Source organism: Phascolarctos cinereus, unplaced genomic scaffold (assembly GCF_003287225.1).
Source record: "Phascolarctos cinereus isolate Bilbo 61053 unplaced genomic scaffold, phaCin_HiC Scaffold_5;HRSCAF=322, whole genome shotgun sequence".
In the NCBI taxonomy this organism is placed as follows: domain Eukaryota; kingdom Metazoa; phylum Chordata; class Mammalia; order Diprotodontia; family Phascolarctidae; genus Phascolarctos; species Phascolarctos cinereus.
Window position 1 is genome coordinate 421,950,263 of NW_027555958.1, and position 16,717 is coordinate 421,966,979.

Sequence of the window (16,717 nt, forward strand, 5' to 3'; positions counted from 1 at the left end):
ACTGACAGGAATGAGACTGTTAAAGAGTTCTTAACTATTTTGGAAGGTATAATCTAGTTAAAAAGTATATGGAATAATATAATGTCTTTACTGATTGATCTCTAACTTCTTGTACCTTTGTCCAAAATTTGTTTGAATGCCAGGACATACTCATACTAGGTTTTTTTTTAATGTAGCAAAGCAATGATGACTTTACCACAGTCAGTAAAGATGATATTGGTCAAGATTATTTATAAGGCATGGCATAATATCTATAATGGTTCCATTTTCACTTCATCTGTGATGACAGCTCATAATTCTTTCCTCACATGACCCAAATCTCTCCAGCCAGTGGTTTCAGTACAGTTCTTTCTCAGCTAAGGACTCTAACAGGACTCCTTGAGAAGTGTATTTCTTTGTCTTGTACTAGTTTTATTTTCAAATTAAAATTCTCCATTTTAAGCTATCTTTTTTACTCTTTCCCCCTTTCTTTAATTCATGGCTTCCAGCAATCCCTATCTTTCTGCTCAAATTTCCTCTTGTTATCTCAAAAGAAAGCCAGCTGAGTTTATCAGCCTGAACAACTATACCTTCAGTAGTTTATGATGTGTAGATAACTTTTTGGAGAGGTTAAAAAGCTTTCTTTTTAATCTTGACATAAAATGTTCTTTCAAACCCACAGATGGTCCCCTTCCCAAGAATCATTATCACTTTCTGATAGAAATATTGCATTCAACTACAAAGAGATCATGAAAACTAAACACATTTTCAGTTCTCCCATAAATGGAAATTCCATGCTTTTATTCTCTTTTTTATTTACCCCTGCTGCCTTTCTCCTTTTTTTCCCTTTCTGCTTCAAGTTTCTTCGAAGAGTTTAGCATCTTATCAAACATTTAGTAAGCCAATCACTTAACCTACCACTCTTGATTAATGAATTTGGATCACGAGAACACTATTCGCGATATTCTATTCTATCCTCATAAAATACATTAGAAAGTACCCCCACATGTCAAATCAATCAGCACTTAAAAAGTAAAGTCACAAAACCAACCTGCTGCTTGAAGAAGAGATGTAGTTTTTTAATGATATATTGGAAAGGAAAGTGGATTTTCACTGTCTCAGTCAGCTTCTAAACTTAGCTTCCTCACCACAATTTCTGGACATTGGTAATGTGGAGAGTTGGTTAATAAGCAACCCCTCCCCATGACTCTTTCAACTTGTTTTCAATAAATGGCAATGAGCCCTTTAGTCAGGGACTGTGTCTAATTGGATATTCTACATAACGCCATTGCTATGGGTGTGCTATAGTTTTTTAAATAGTGATAATAATCAATTGGCACACTGGTAGATTCATGAAAGCCAAATCCTTTTAGTTGGCTTAGAAAAGCAGAATAAAATGGAAATAGAGGAGAAAAGGGCTAGAATATATTTGGTATCTTGAAAGTAGAATTTTTAAAAAATTATTAAGCCAGATATCTTGTTCATGTACCTTTTCTACATTGAGTAATTAGCACATGTGTACTTAATCTAGAAAAGATTATTTTTTGGTGATGGGACTCTAAAGTTATGTTTAGAAATACATCTTATTATAAACAGGCAACAAAACAAATCCAGAGGACATAAAGGATATGAAAGTATCTTCTTAATGTTTAAGGCCCCCTTTTAAAAATGATAAATTTATGCATTAAATTGAAAAGTTTTTGCACAAAGGCAATGCAACCAAGATTAGAAGGGAAGCAGAAAACTGGGAAAGAATTTTTACAACCAATGTCTCTGATAAAGGCCTCATTTCTAAAATGTATAGAGAACTGAATCAAATTTATAAGAAAACAAGTCATTCCCCAATTGATAAATGGTCAAAGGATATGAAGAGGCAGTTTTCAGATGAAGAAATTAAAGCTATCTATAGTCATGTGAAAAAATGCTCCAAATCACTATTGATTAGAGAAATGCAAATCAAAACAACTCTGAGGTGCCACATCACACCTATCAGATTGGCTAACATGACAAAACAGGAAAATGATAAATGCTAAAGAAGATGCAGGAAATTGGAACACTAATGCATTGTTGGTGGAGTTGAGATCTGATCCAACCATTCTGGAGAGCAATTTGGAACTATGCCCAAAGGGCTATAAAAATGTGTATACCATTTGACCCAGAAATACCCTTTTTAGGTCTATATCCCAAAGAGATCATACAAAGGGGAAAAAGACCCACATATACAAAATATTTATAGGAGCTCTTTCTGTGGTGGCAAAGAATTGGAAATTGAGGGGATGCCCATCAGTTGGGGAATGGCTGAACAACATGTGGTACATGAATGTAATGGAATACTATTGTACTATAAGAAATGATGAGGAGAACTTTAGAAAAAGACTTATATGAACTGATGCACAGTGAAATGAGTAGAGCCAGGAGAAACTTGTATGTAGTAATAACCACATCGTGCAATAACTAACTTTGATAGACTTAGCTCTTCTTAGCAATACAAGGATCTAAGACAACCCCAAAAGACTCATGATGGAAAATGTCCATATCTAGAAAAAAAAAACTATGGAGTCTGAATGCAGATCAAAGCATATTATTTGCTCTCTCTCTCTCTGTCTCCCTCTCTCTCTGTCTCCCTCTCTCTCTCTGTTTCTTCTTTCTTGTGGTTTCTCCCATTGTTTCTGGTTCTTTACAACTTGACTAATGTGAAAATAGGTTTAATGTGTATGCATATGTAGAGTCTATATAAAAATTACATGCTGTCGCTCAGATTCTTAAAATCTAGCCACTGCTTAGATTCTTATAATCTAGCCAATAAGCCAATGGTTTACTAATGTTCAGACTCCTTAAGAGTCTGCACAATATGATGGATGTTCTAATAAACCTTGTCTTTGGCTGAAAGAAGCTTGGGTTGAATTCTTTCAGACAGGACCTGCGTGTTGTGATATTGGGGTTCCACCACCCCTGAATCTCTAAAATGCATCATTTTGGTGGCTTGTATGGGGAAACTGTCTAACCACAAGTTCTTCTCCAGCCAAGACTGGAAGATATGTAAGCCTCTTCTCCCTCCTTTTTTGTTCTGCAGTTGCTCTCCAAGCACCAAGGCTTGGAGGTGCTTTTCTAGCAGACAGTTTTGAGGCTGTCTCTCACTCGGCCTGATGCTCTCAGGCTCTGAGTCCATCGGGTCAGTTCAAGGACATGGACTTGGGTACATCTTCCGCAGCATAGAGAACAAGGACTGATGACCTATCTGGAAGTGTATGCCCAATTCTATTAATTCCCTTGGCGTTAGGAAATTGGGGAAAACTGCAGTTGCTTTTTGGTTCCCTGAGGCTTACTTACTCCCTTCCCTCTGCACCTCTGAATCCTCCTTCATGGAGGTTACAGGGAAAGGTAGAACAGCTAAAAACATCTTGGCATATTCTGGAGGTCTTGTGATTGATCATTAAGGAGTGTTGAAACACCTGTACAACCTAATCATTCCCTTCCCTTGAGTCAAGAGGTTATCTGTTAACCCCTCTCATAGGAGAAGAGAGTTTCACCCTTTACCCCTCACCTTTGATTTCACCCTCCCCCACCTGAGAAAGGAAGGAGGGGGGAGGGGCAGCAGCTACAGTGAGGGCACCCCTGACAATGGCCTCGGGCTCTAGGGCAACCTGTGCCTGGAAGCATCACCCTGGTTCAGCACATCCTGCTCAAGATAATGAAATTCACCTCCAAACTTGGGTAAGCACAATCTTTCAAATTTGTAGTTTTAACTGTTAATGATGAGATGTTGATTCTCTGTGTAAAGTAATTTGGAAGTGCATTTAACAAAACTGAAGTCACCTGATTGGTTTGTTTCAAGTTTCAAGTTGGTGAACTTTCTGTATCAGTTATGTCAAGCAACTTTTCGTAATTTGGTTACTGCTAAAATAATTTAGCTATTGTTGGTTATTGTTTTAATGTGTAAACTTGTTTGGGTTATGTATGGCTAGCTGAGAATTTGCAAGTGTATAGAAATCTCTAATGATTGGTTTTTTACACCAGGACAAATTTAAATTTGAGATGTAAATCCTGGAAAAGTTTTTCCTAAGCTGTGATTAATAGAACTTGCTGTTTGAGGTGAAAGCTCATAGGATTTTATTTTGAGTTGTCTGATGGGTCATAATCCATCGATAGTCAGTAATCCACCATCTGAGAGAAATGCTATAAGCTACTCAGAGAAGGTGATACTAGTGGGAAGTCAGCATCTGGAAAAGCTGAGAGGAATGGGAGCCTCCTGGCTCAGTTTCCCCATTATGTTCCTTTGAAAAGGAATGTTACCCCACCTGGCTATTCCTGAGTCTGGTTATGAGGTGAATTTGATACTGCATAGTTGGAAAACTGCATTATCTGAATCTAAACAAAGCTAAGGATATTTTATCCTGTCATATCTGGGCCCTGCAGTTTCTGTTCTGTCAGAATTATGTCTTCCAGACTATAGGCTATTCACCTACAGTTGGTAGCAAACAGTTGAGTATCAGCCAAGGGCCCCACATCTATTCTTGGATGCAGCCTGTGCTCAGTTCCAGTCAACCTCCTCTTTGAGACCCCCTTGAGGCACGGACAGCTCTACTCCCCTTGCTGGCAGGAAGCAGTTTCAGAAGCGGAGACCTTTGCCCCTTACTCCAAAAGAATTTGTGTCCCATTTGTTTGAGGGGGAAATGATGAGAATGGGATCTAGACCCCAGAAAGGAAAAACCCTGGACTTTCCCTACAAGGCCAAATCTCTGGGATTCACCTGAGGCTATAATCCCACCAACTGGCCTTTCATTATGGCTACACCCAATCTTCCCTCCATTATTTTACCCTGGCCATTTCCCGCACTTAATCCTAGCTAGGCTCCATTGTCCAAGTCCCAGGAGTTCTGTTCACTCCAGCTTGCTGGCCACTCCCATCCAGATCTCCTTAGGTCCCTCCTCCCATCACCCCAAACTACTTGGCCACCCCTAGATCCTTCCTAGAGGCTTTCTGTATATAAGGTCCATCTTGTCTCCATTAAGATGCTGGGATTCTTATAATCTAGCCACGGTGCAGGTTTTCACAATCTAGCCAATGCTCAGATTCCTTAAGAGTCTGGCTAATATGGAGAAGCTTCAATAAACCTTGTATCTGACTGAAAAAAAAATTACATGGTGTCTTGGAGTGGGGGGAGGGAAGAGATGGGGAGAAAATTTAGAACTCAAAATCTTATGGAAGTGAATGTTGAAAACTAAAAGTAAATAAATAAATAAGAGAAATGAAAAGAAAAATTGATAAATTCAAATGACAGAGTATGGAACTCTAAATACTAAATACAAAAGGCAGTAGGTGATAACTTAGATTATAGAAGGAAAGAAATTTTAACAATAAAAACCTTCTATGCAAACATTTTGCCTCTCTTCTCCTTTAGTGGAAATCTGAGATTTATACAATGATGGATTGATAAATAATTTTTCACAAGAGTTATTGACCTTGAAGGATACTGAAAAGAGTGTCAAGTGTCTGAAGGTGGATTTGAACTCAGATCCTCCTGATTCCAGGGCTGGTGCTCTATCCACTGCACCACCTAGCTGTCCCTTGGAACTTATATTCTAATGGAGAAGACAACATGTATGAACATTAGTAAATATATGATATGTTTGAAATGGATATAAGGTAATTTTGGAGGGCATGCAGTAGCAGCGGGAGGGATTAGGAATGCTTTCATGTAGAAGGTGGCACTGGGGCTGAATCTTGAAGGAAATCAGGGATTTCACAAGGCATAGATGAGGGGGGAGTACATTCCAGGCATGGGGGGGCAGTCAGTGCAAAGATGGGAAATGTTTATCAGTCAATTAGCATTTATTAAGCACCTATTCTGTACCACTCACTATGCTAAATATTGGAGATACAAAATAAAAGTAAAAGCCAGTCCCTGTCCTCAAGAAGGTGAAGAGTGAGCAGGCCAGTAGGCCTGGATTACAGAGTGGGGGTAATGTGTAAGAAGCCTGGAAAGGTACAAAGGGGCCAAGTTCTGAAGACGTTTGAATTTGAATATCAAAAAAGAAGTAACTAATTGTAATTGGGGAGGCAGGAACTAAAGAGTCTTAAAAGCACCTTCTAGCTTTAAGATTTGTCAACTACCAGCCTCTTGTGGATAGCCAGAGCTGAACAGAAGAAATAGGAGCGTCAGGAATGAAACAGAAGTTTAATTTCACAGTGAGGGAAACAGATTGTAAGTGAGGACATGTGTGCCGGGACCACCCTTAGCATGGGGGTGAGACCCGCTTTTGTGTGGCCAAATCTCAACACTTACGCCAACGGATGTATACGCAATACTTATACCAGTCCAGCTGTAGCCCTGACAATGAAGGGACACAGCAACAATGTGACAAGTTTGATTCACAGCAGGGCTTCAAGACTGGAACATGGTACTTGTCCAATGCTTGCCTCATCTCAGAGAAAACCTGGTGCTGGTCAAAGTAATACAATAATTATGTCATTTTGCCAGAGAGTGAGATCATCCAGAGGGTGAGTACAAAGGATTTTCATTACACCAAGCTGAGGCACAGCTTGCTTGCTGGGCCTTGGCTCTGGAAAATAGGATGACCCCTAATATCGTGACAGATTCTATGATCAAGGGATAAGGATTCTATAATATTAAGAAAAATTAAAAAGAATTGTCCAAATGTTTCAGTTTGGAAATTCAATTCAGTCCATTCCAGATCATTTTAATTCAGCAAACATTTACTAAATGCTTACCTGGCATAAAGCACTATGCTAAGCATAGGAGGTAAAACTGTATACCCTGTTTTCAAAGAGCTTTCAATCTTGCAGGCAAAAGGCCTGTAAACCTGTCACTAGGATTCAAAGAGGAGTGAGATAAATGACAAGAAGAGATCTAGGCAAAGTGCTAGGAGAAATTGGAGCTGAGTGATTACTTTCATCTGGGAGGATCAGGGAAGGTTTCCCGGAGGAGGACAAAGTGACTGTTTTGGGCCTTGAAGGAAGCAACTGATTTCAATACACAGAAATGGCTATTCTAGGTATAGAACAGGACTGTTATGGGTATAGACATGGAGATAGTAGAAGACAATATGAGCAGATGATACGGAACGTTCTTACTTTGCAAGGAAAAGTATTGCATAAGATTGACATGATTCAGTTCTAGAGTGCTGGGCTTGGAATCACGAAGACCTGAGTTCAAATCTGGACGCTTACTAGTTGTCTGACCCAGGGCAAGTCACTTGTCTATATCAGTTTCCTCCTCTGGAAAATGGGGATAATAATAGTATCTACCTCACAGGATTGATATGAAGATAAAGTGAGACAATATTTGTAAAGCTTTTTTCAAACCTCAAAGCACTACATAAATGCTATCTTTTTAGCAGTAATTATCTCATATTCTGGTTTCCTATTGTTGTTATTGTTTGTAATCTAAAATGATGGGATTTTTAGCATATTTGGTCCTCTTTTCTATTCCTCTGTTAATACAGAAGTGGTAGTGCCTATGCAATATTAAGGGCCATTTTGTATTTTTTTTGTGGCTTCCTAAATTACCATGGTCAAATAAATCCTCCCCGAGCAGCAGGTCTAATGGAGATGAGTCTATATGTTGCAGGACTTGTCTCAGGAAAGCAGTTAGCATATTTTTCTGGCACTTTACTAAGCCTTTCCAACATGGTACAATCTGCCAGAGCTTAGGCATCAGAGCAGGACTGTAGTGGATAATAACAGTAAAACACAGTATAGCTTACAAAATGTTTTCCTTAAAACAAGTGGTTGAAGCACTATTATTTAGTCAGACTAAGCCATAATACTTAATATCTGAAGTCCATTGAGATGTAATGGTAGTTAATTATTTAAAGCAAGTTTAAATACATTCATATTCAATTCTATTATTAACTGTCACTCAAAATTTTAATTATTCTATAGTAATTATTTCTAACTTTAATCTCTAGATGTAGTTGTAGCTGACTAAATCTTTCTTGGATCTTTTTTTTTTTAATCACTCTGTGGTAGTGATCCAATTTTCATGTCAATTGGATCATGGGCTATTAAATGATGCCTCATCCAGTTGAAATTGGCAAACTGTTCTGGAAGATTTCAAAGGGTTACAATTATATGCATTAAGAGTCCAGGAGATTAGCCTTTAATCTTAGAGAAAACTCATTGGCATTTAGTAGCATTGTTCTACCATAAGGCATGAATAGGATGAGCCAAGAATGAACCAACATGGCAGCTGACTGTGGAGAAAAGAAACATTGTAGAAATTTAAAAATGCTCAGATGGATGTGAAAAGTTGCATGTCTTCTTCCCATATGCCAAATGGGAAGTGTACCCAATATCCATAAATAGCACATGTAGCTTAAAAATTTATCAGTCTTAATAAGAACACATCCGAAAGATGATACCACATATTTGGGATGATTTCTATATTCCTGTTTGCTTAATCATGTTTCTCAGAACTTTAAAACTAGAATCAAGATGAAGTAGAAAGAATACTGGGCTTTTAATAAATAGATTGGAATCCTAACTCCAATACTTATTGCCTGGAGTACTGAGAGGTTGAGTACTTGCTAAGGGTCTCACACAGCTGGTAGGGGAGGTAAGACATGAATCTAGGTCTTCTTTGATTCTGTAGAAATATAATAATAATAATAGCAATAACAACAACAACAACAGCAATAATAATATGAAGATGACAATGCTGCTGCTGCTGCTGCTGCGTTGCTGTAGTCCTAGAACCTGTGCTCTAGCTATGACCTCCCTTTACCTTCTACCTTTTCTTCTTAGAGATCCCTAGGCATGCAACATAAATAAGAAACCAATGAACTTGGTTTTAAATTCTGACTAGAACTTACTTGTGCCATCTTTGGGCAAATCATTTAAATTTTTTGGGCCTGAGTTTCTTCATCTATAATATTATGATGTTGGACTAAATGACCTCTGAAATCCCTTCTAACTTAGAATCCGTATTCCAAGGTTCCAACCTCCTCTACCCTCCAAACATTACAGTTCCCATTCATCCTTCAAATGTACCATAACATTTTTCAATAGTCTAAAAGCACCTTCAATTTATTTGTTTATTACTAGATTCCAATAATGATAACTTTCTTTATTCTTGTATTTTCCCAAGATGAGAGGAGAGAAAGATTTTGCATAAAATACTTCATTCTACTTTTCTGATGAACTGTTCTATGCATAATGGAAGGGCTAGAGAAAATACTATACAATTTCTATATTTGGGAAAAGAGCACTTTGGACTATTACTTTTGTTTCTAATTTTTGTTTCTCATTTTTCAATTGCAGAAAAGTCAGAAGAGCTGTCAGAGGCCATTGCTGATCTCTTGATGAGTACTACCAGTTTTACATTTCCAGAAAACATAGACCCCTAAACTTGATGTCCATCCCTAATAGAATTCTAGATAGGATTACTCAATAGATGGCATATGAGCATTTATAAAGGAACATGGTAATTACTAGGAATCAGATTAAGTTTATTAAAAGCAAACCATGATAGCCTAACATTATTTTCTTTTCCTATAGTGTTACTGGATTAGTAAATCAGAGGAATGCCGTAGACATAGTAGTCTAGATTTAGGTAAGGTATTTCAGTCAGTGAACAAATGAAAGAATAAGGAATTTATTAAATGCTTACTATGTGCAAAGTGCTGTATTAAGTGTTGGAGATATAAGAAAGGCAAAACAGAGTTCCTGTTCTCAAGAAATGAATATTCTGATGGGAAAGACAACATGTAAATGCCTGGGTGTGTTTTGTGCCCAAACTGTGATAGAGACTTCTGGGCTCATATTGGTCTGATCAGCTACAATCAAACACCTATACATTGACCTGGACATTGTGATGTCATTTTGGCCTTCTTCGAGAATGAAGGATAAGAATGGAAGATATAAATGTGTAATATACACATCATCTATATATCTATATCTATATATACATATGTATATATGTAGAGAGAGAGTATTTGAGGGTAATGTTAAATATAAAGCATTATAAGTTGGATAGGAAAGGTTTTCCTGCAGAAGAAGGGATTGAAGGAAGCCAGGGAAATTAAGTGGCAGAGATGTAGCAATCTGGTGATTGGAATCAGAGAGATTTCATAGTATTTAATAAGGCCCCATTCATAGGATCTGAGGTTCAGGATGAAGCAAGGGAGAGCCCCAGTAATAGTTAAGTAGTGCAGAAATTGGATATAAGGTATATATGCTATAGCAGGAGGGAGGATAGAACAAATTGTGTTGATGCTAGAAGCAGATATATATTGAGACAGGTATTAGTCACAAGGCTGATTCAATGTTGAGCCACTTGGGCAACAGATTGGGCAACAATCCAATGCAGAAAGGCAGAAATATTAAATGCATCCTTTTCAGATCATGATGCAATAAAAATCACATATAATAAAGGGCCATGGAGAGATAGACTAAAAAATAATCAGAAATTAAATAACCTAATCCTAGAGAATGAGTGGGTGAAACAACAAATCATAGAAATGAGCAATAGCTTCATCTAAGAGAATGACAATAATGAGACAACATACCAAAATTTATGGGATGCAGCGAAAGCAGTTCTTAGGGGAAATTTTATAGCTCTAAATGCTTACATGAATAAAGTAGAGAAAGAAGAGATCAATGAATTGGGCATGCAACTAAAAAAGATAGAAAAAGAACAAATTAAAAATCCCCAGTTAAATACCAACTTAGAAAATTTCAAAACCAAAGGAAAGATTAATAAAATTGAAATTAAGAAAACTATTAAACTAATAAGAGCTGGTTTTATGAAAAAAACTAATACAATAGATAAACCTTTGGTTAATTTGATTTAAAAAAAAGAGAAGAAAACCAAATTACCAGCATCAAAAACTGAAAATAGTGAATTCACCACCAATGAAGATGAAATCAAAACAAGAATTAGGAGCTATTTTGCCCAATTGTATGCTAATAAATTTGACAATCTTAGTGAAAATGGATGAATATTTACAAAAATATAAATTGCTCAGATTAACAGAAGAGGAAATAAAATACTTAAATAACCCTATTTCAGAAAAAGAAATTGAAAAAGCCATCAATGAACTCCTTAAGAAAAAATCTCCAGGGCCAGATGGATTTACAAGTGAATTCTACCACACCTTTAAAGAACAACTTATTCTAATACTATATAAACTATTTGGGAAAAAAGGTGCAGAAGGAGTCCTACCACGTTCTTTTTATGATACAAATTGTGCAATAGATTGATGAGTTTTATGAATGTCTTTTACCTAGAGGTCAGATAGGACCCAGAGTCTGACTCTGAGCTAGACCCAAAGTTGGGATTTAAATTACACTAGCTGGAAGAATTTAAGTTAACAGATCCCAGGCTATAATTACATAAAAATAGTCAAATTCTAAAATCCAGAAGCCTTAAGAGTATGGGTGACTTATACTATTTTCCGTGTAGCCTACTATGTTATAAGGGAACTTTCCACATGAATTGTGTGACAAGCACATCTGGACTATGCCTCCTTTTTGGCTTTTTTACTTTTTACATTTTGAAAAAAGCATTTTTTTTTGTATATAAAAAATCCTATGACAAATAATTTCTGAAGGACATCCCAGCTCAGGATAGCTCTAGAGAACTACTCCATCAGGATTTGTTTGTTAGTTTTGTTTTTCTACTTTTTGAATTTCAATTGATGCTGCACTTCAAACCTTACCACAGCTTTGTTGATTGATGAACTTCCTTCTCCTTTCCTTTTCTGTTATCTTTGTCCCACTGACTTTATCCTCTTTTTTCTTTAGCATCTTTCAGATGCTCCTGATTTCGCTGAGTTCCTTGGAAAAAGCGATAAAGAACCTTCAATCCTTGTCACGCCCTGCTTCCTGCCACAGAACCTCTCGGTTCTCAAGGTGCCTATGGACAATACTTGGTAAGTAAAATGGAACATTAGCATAAGAGCATGGTTTGCTAAAAAGATTAAATGTATTTGAACAATTTCACAACATCCCAGGTCACATAATTAAGTGGTGTTGACCTGGTAGCTTAGCTGTCCATATTGCACAACAAATAAGCTAGAACACAACGTCCAAAAGAATGAAACCAAAATCCATATTTCACTCAAGGTCAAGGTACAACACTCTTCATAGACTCCTCTGGCTCTCATAAATGCTTATTTATAACCTTGTCTTTGAGCTCATTAACATTCCTTAAAGAACAAAGACACCCTAATGGAAATTTAAGGACACAGGTCAAAGTGTGATGTCAAAGACAAAGGGTTGGACTTGAAGTCAGGAGGCACCTGAATTTGAATCCTACCTCTGACACTTACTTGCAGTGTGGCCATGGGTAAGTTGCTAAAAATCTCTGAGCCTCCATTGCCTTAATAATCTCTGATTTACAAAGTTGTCATAAAGTTCAAGTGAGAGAATGAAGTATTAACATTTAAAATTCACTGAGACTTTTGAGTGTTGCATATAAGGCACTTTACAAACTTGAAGGTGCTATAGAAATGTCAATCATTATTTATGAATTATACTTGAAGAGCCCACAAAGTGCTTGAAGAATGTAATCTACATCAATGGAAAAGGAGACCAACAACCTGGATGTAGTCTTGACTGTGCCCCTTACTAGCAACCCCTTTCAAACTTGCTTTGCCTCTGTTTGCTTAGATGTGAAAAGTTTTTTTTAATGATATTTTTAGATCTAAAAAATGCTCCAACAACTTACAAGAACCTCATGAAAGGAGTACATACATTTTATAGATGGGAAAGTTACAGAGTCTCCAGCTGCACAGCATTGTACTCCATATCATGGAGGGCACACAGCCTAGAAATGATGCAATTCCTATTCAACAGAAGTCTGTAGTTTAGACCCTTAAAATATCTCCAGAAAGATATGGGTCTGATGTATTTCTTTCCATTTTCTTTCCATTTCTATCTTTATCTTTCTCTCTCTCTGTCATGTCTATCTGCCACCCGTGACTAAGTGTTGCATCAAAAGGAGGAGTGTGAAATGAAGAAATGTGGGCCAGGTGGGTCAGTGAAAGACTGAGCTGTTTATTATTCTGAGGGTCCAGTTTAAATAGTGAAAGCTAACAATCACCCCTGATGCATTCCCACGATTCTTACGGTGGCTAACCCCAGCCCTTATGTGCATCCTTAATTGTTCGCACCTGCTTGCCATCAAGGTTCAAGGGCCAGAGTGTCCTAACACCTCCCAGGCATGGGATATTGGTGAGCCAAATATTCTGAATAAGTGAGCCCTTTAAGGGTAGGAAAAGGAAAAAGTCAAGCTCTGACCTAAATACCTAATCCCATATTAGACTCTTCAGCTCTGGCCCTCAACATCTATCATCCCTCACTGTCTATTTCTGTCCATCTTTATTATCTCTATCTTTGTGTCTATTTCTAATTCTCTATTTCATATTTATCTCCATCTTTATTTCTATCTCTGGCTCTATTATCTCTAACTCTATCTCTAGCTCCATCACCTTTATCTCTAGCTCAGTCTCTGTCCTTATCTTTAACTGTTCTTTTAACTCAGGTGTCCAAGCCATTACTTTTCCCTCATCCCCTCTATTTCTCCTCCTCCTCCTCCTCCTCCTCCTTCTCCTCTTCCTTCTTCTTCTTCTTCTTCTTCTTCTTCTTCTTCTTCTTCTTCTTCTTCTTCTTCTTCTTCTTCTTCTTCTTCTTCAGATTAGGGGATTTTAACCTGAGATACATTAACTCCCAAGGGATCTGTAGAAATGTTTCTGAGGGTCTGAGAATGCAAAAAAATGACATCTTTATTTTCACTAACTTCTACCTGAAATTTAACATTACCTTCAGTTGTTTATAAAGATTATTCTGAGCAGGGATTCACTAGACTGCCAAATAAATCCTTGTCATAAAAAATTGAGTCTTGGTTTTAGATAATTAGTTCCTAGAGGAGACTAGAGGGGAAAAAAGTACTGTAGAGTTGTAGTTAAGTCTTAAATCAATCTAACATCAATCTAACACCAATCTAACACAATGAAAGCTATCATTCCACAACTTACATGTCCTTTTTTTATGTAAGCAGTATTTTATTTTTTTAATTACATGAAAAGACAATTTTCAACCTTCATTTTAAAAAACAATTTATTTATTTTTAGTTTTCAACATTCATTTCCATAAGATTTTGAATTTTAAAATTTCTCCCCCTCCCTCTTCCCTCTCTTCCCCAAGACAGCATGCCATCTGATATAGGCTCTACTTATGCATTCATATTAAGCATATTTTCACATTAGTCATGATATAAAGAAGAATTAGAACTAACAGGAGGAATCATGAGAATGAAGAAATAAAACAAAACAACAAAAGAAAAGGAGAGCATCTATCTGCATTCGGTTCTTTCTCTGGATGTGGATTGCATCTTCCATCATCAGTCTTTTGGAGGTGTCTTAGATCTTTGCATTGCTGAAAAGAGGTAAGTCTATCAAAGTGAGTCATCACACAATGTGGCTATTACTATGTACAAAATTCTCCTGGTTCTGCTCATTTCACTCAGCATCATATAAGTGTTTCCAGGATTTTCTGAAGTCTTCCTGCTCATCATTTCTTACAGCACAATAGTATTCCATTCCATTCATATACCACAACTTATTCAGCCATTCCCCAATTGGTGGGCATCCCATCAGTTTCCAGTTCTTTGCCACCACAAAAAGAACTGCTATAAATATTTTTATGCATGTGGGTCCTTTCTCTGTTTTTTTTTTATATCTTTGGAATATAGCCCTAGAAGTGGTATTGCTGGGTCAAAGAGTATGCACAATTTTATAGCTCTTTGGGCATAGTTGTGAATTGCCCTCCAGAATGGTTGGATCAGTTCACAACTCTACCAAAAATGCATTAGTGTTCAAATTTTCCCACATCTCCTCCAACCTTCATCATTTTCCTGTTTTGTCATGTTAGCCAATCTGATAGGTGTGATGTGGTACCTCAGAGTCATTTTGATTTGCATTTCTCTAATCAATAGTGATTTTTAAAGCATTTTTTCATATGACTACAGATAGCTTTAGTTTCTTCATCTGAAAACTACCTGTTCATATCCTTTGACCATTTATCAATTGGAGAATGACTTGTATTCTTATAAATTTGACTCAGTTCTCTATATATTTTAGAAATGAGGCCTTTATCAGAGACACTGCCTGTAAAAATTTCAACATTCATTTTTATAAGACTTTGAGTTCCAAATTTCTATATCTTCCCCCTTCCCTCTCCCTCCCTAGGATAGCAAGCAATCTGATATAGGTGATATATGTGCAATCATATAAAACATATTTACACGTTAGTCATGTTGAAAGAAGAAATAGAATAAAAGGAAAAAAATGAACAAAAAAAGCAAAGAAAGTGAAAACGGTATTCTTCAATCTGCATTCAGACTCCATCAGTTATTTCACTGGATGTGGATAGCATTTTCCATCATCAGTCTTTTGGAATTATCTTGGATCATATACAGTCTCTTCTGACCCCAAGACATTCTGCATGCCACTGAAAGAGTCATCTTCTTAGAGCGCTATTTTCCCCATGTCATTCTCCAGATCCAAAACCTTCAGTTATCGTCTGTGGTTTGAAAAAACTCCTTAGGCTAATATTAAAAGACACTTATAGTCTCTCCCTATCCCGTCTTTCAACTTTGTTTCCCATATTCCACACTACACTTTGGTCAAGCTGATCTTCCTGTCTCCAACATTAATCAGTCAGTGAGCATCTATTCCAAGTCTACTATATGCCAGACGCTGGGTTAAATGATGGAGACAGGAAGATACAAATGAAATAGTCCCTGCCCTCGAGGTATTTAGATAGCATGTGCATAAATAAGTATATATGACATATAAAAATATATAGGAGGTAAATTTGGGACCAGGGCTTGCTCATATTTGCATCACTGACTTTCACCCTACCTGAGAAAGTAGATCTCCCTTGGCGACATGGCAGCCCAAAAGACTAATGCAATTTTAGGATTCATTAAGAGAGACATAGTATCTCCTATAAGAAAAGAGGTAATAGTCCCCTGAAAAAGAGAGAGGTGATGGACTCAGGATGCAGAATGAGACACACATTTTTTAACATGGCCAATATGGGAATTTGTTTTGATTGGCTATGCATGTTTGTTACAAAGGTTTTGTTTATTCTTTTATTTTTCTAGTGGGGGTAGGTGGGAAGGAGAGAACAGAAATATTTGTCAATTGAAAAAAAAATCAAAAATAGAGGTGGTAACCCTACTGTATTTTGCCCTCATCGGATCACATCTAGGATGTTTTGTTAGTTCTGTGCAATGTCTTTTTTTGGTAGGATATAGATAAACGGCAGCACACCCAAGGGAAGTCATCCAGGATGGTGAAAGTTTTGGAGAGTATGTCATATGATGGCCAGTTGAAACAACTGGAAATATTTGGCACACAGAAGAGAAACCACAACGGGGATTTACTTACTGCCTTCCAGTATTTGTAGGACTTTCATATGAAAGGATGAGATTTGTTCCATTTGACTCTAGCAGGCAGAACTCGTAGCAGTGAGTAAAAGTTGCAGAGGGATCCATGTAGGGTTGATGTAACGGAAAACTTCATAACAGCGTGAGTTAATCAAAAGTAGAATTGGCTATTTCAGAATGAAGTGGATCTCCCTTTAGTATTTGTCTTCCACGAAAGACTAGATGGCCTCTTGTGCATGTTTTAGAGAGGAGCATTGCTCAGGTGTGGATGAACAAGGTCCCTTTGAATTCTGAGATTCTGTGATGACAGTAGAGTAGAGG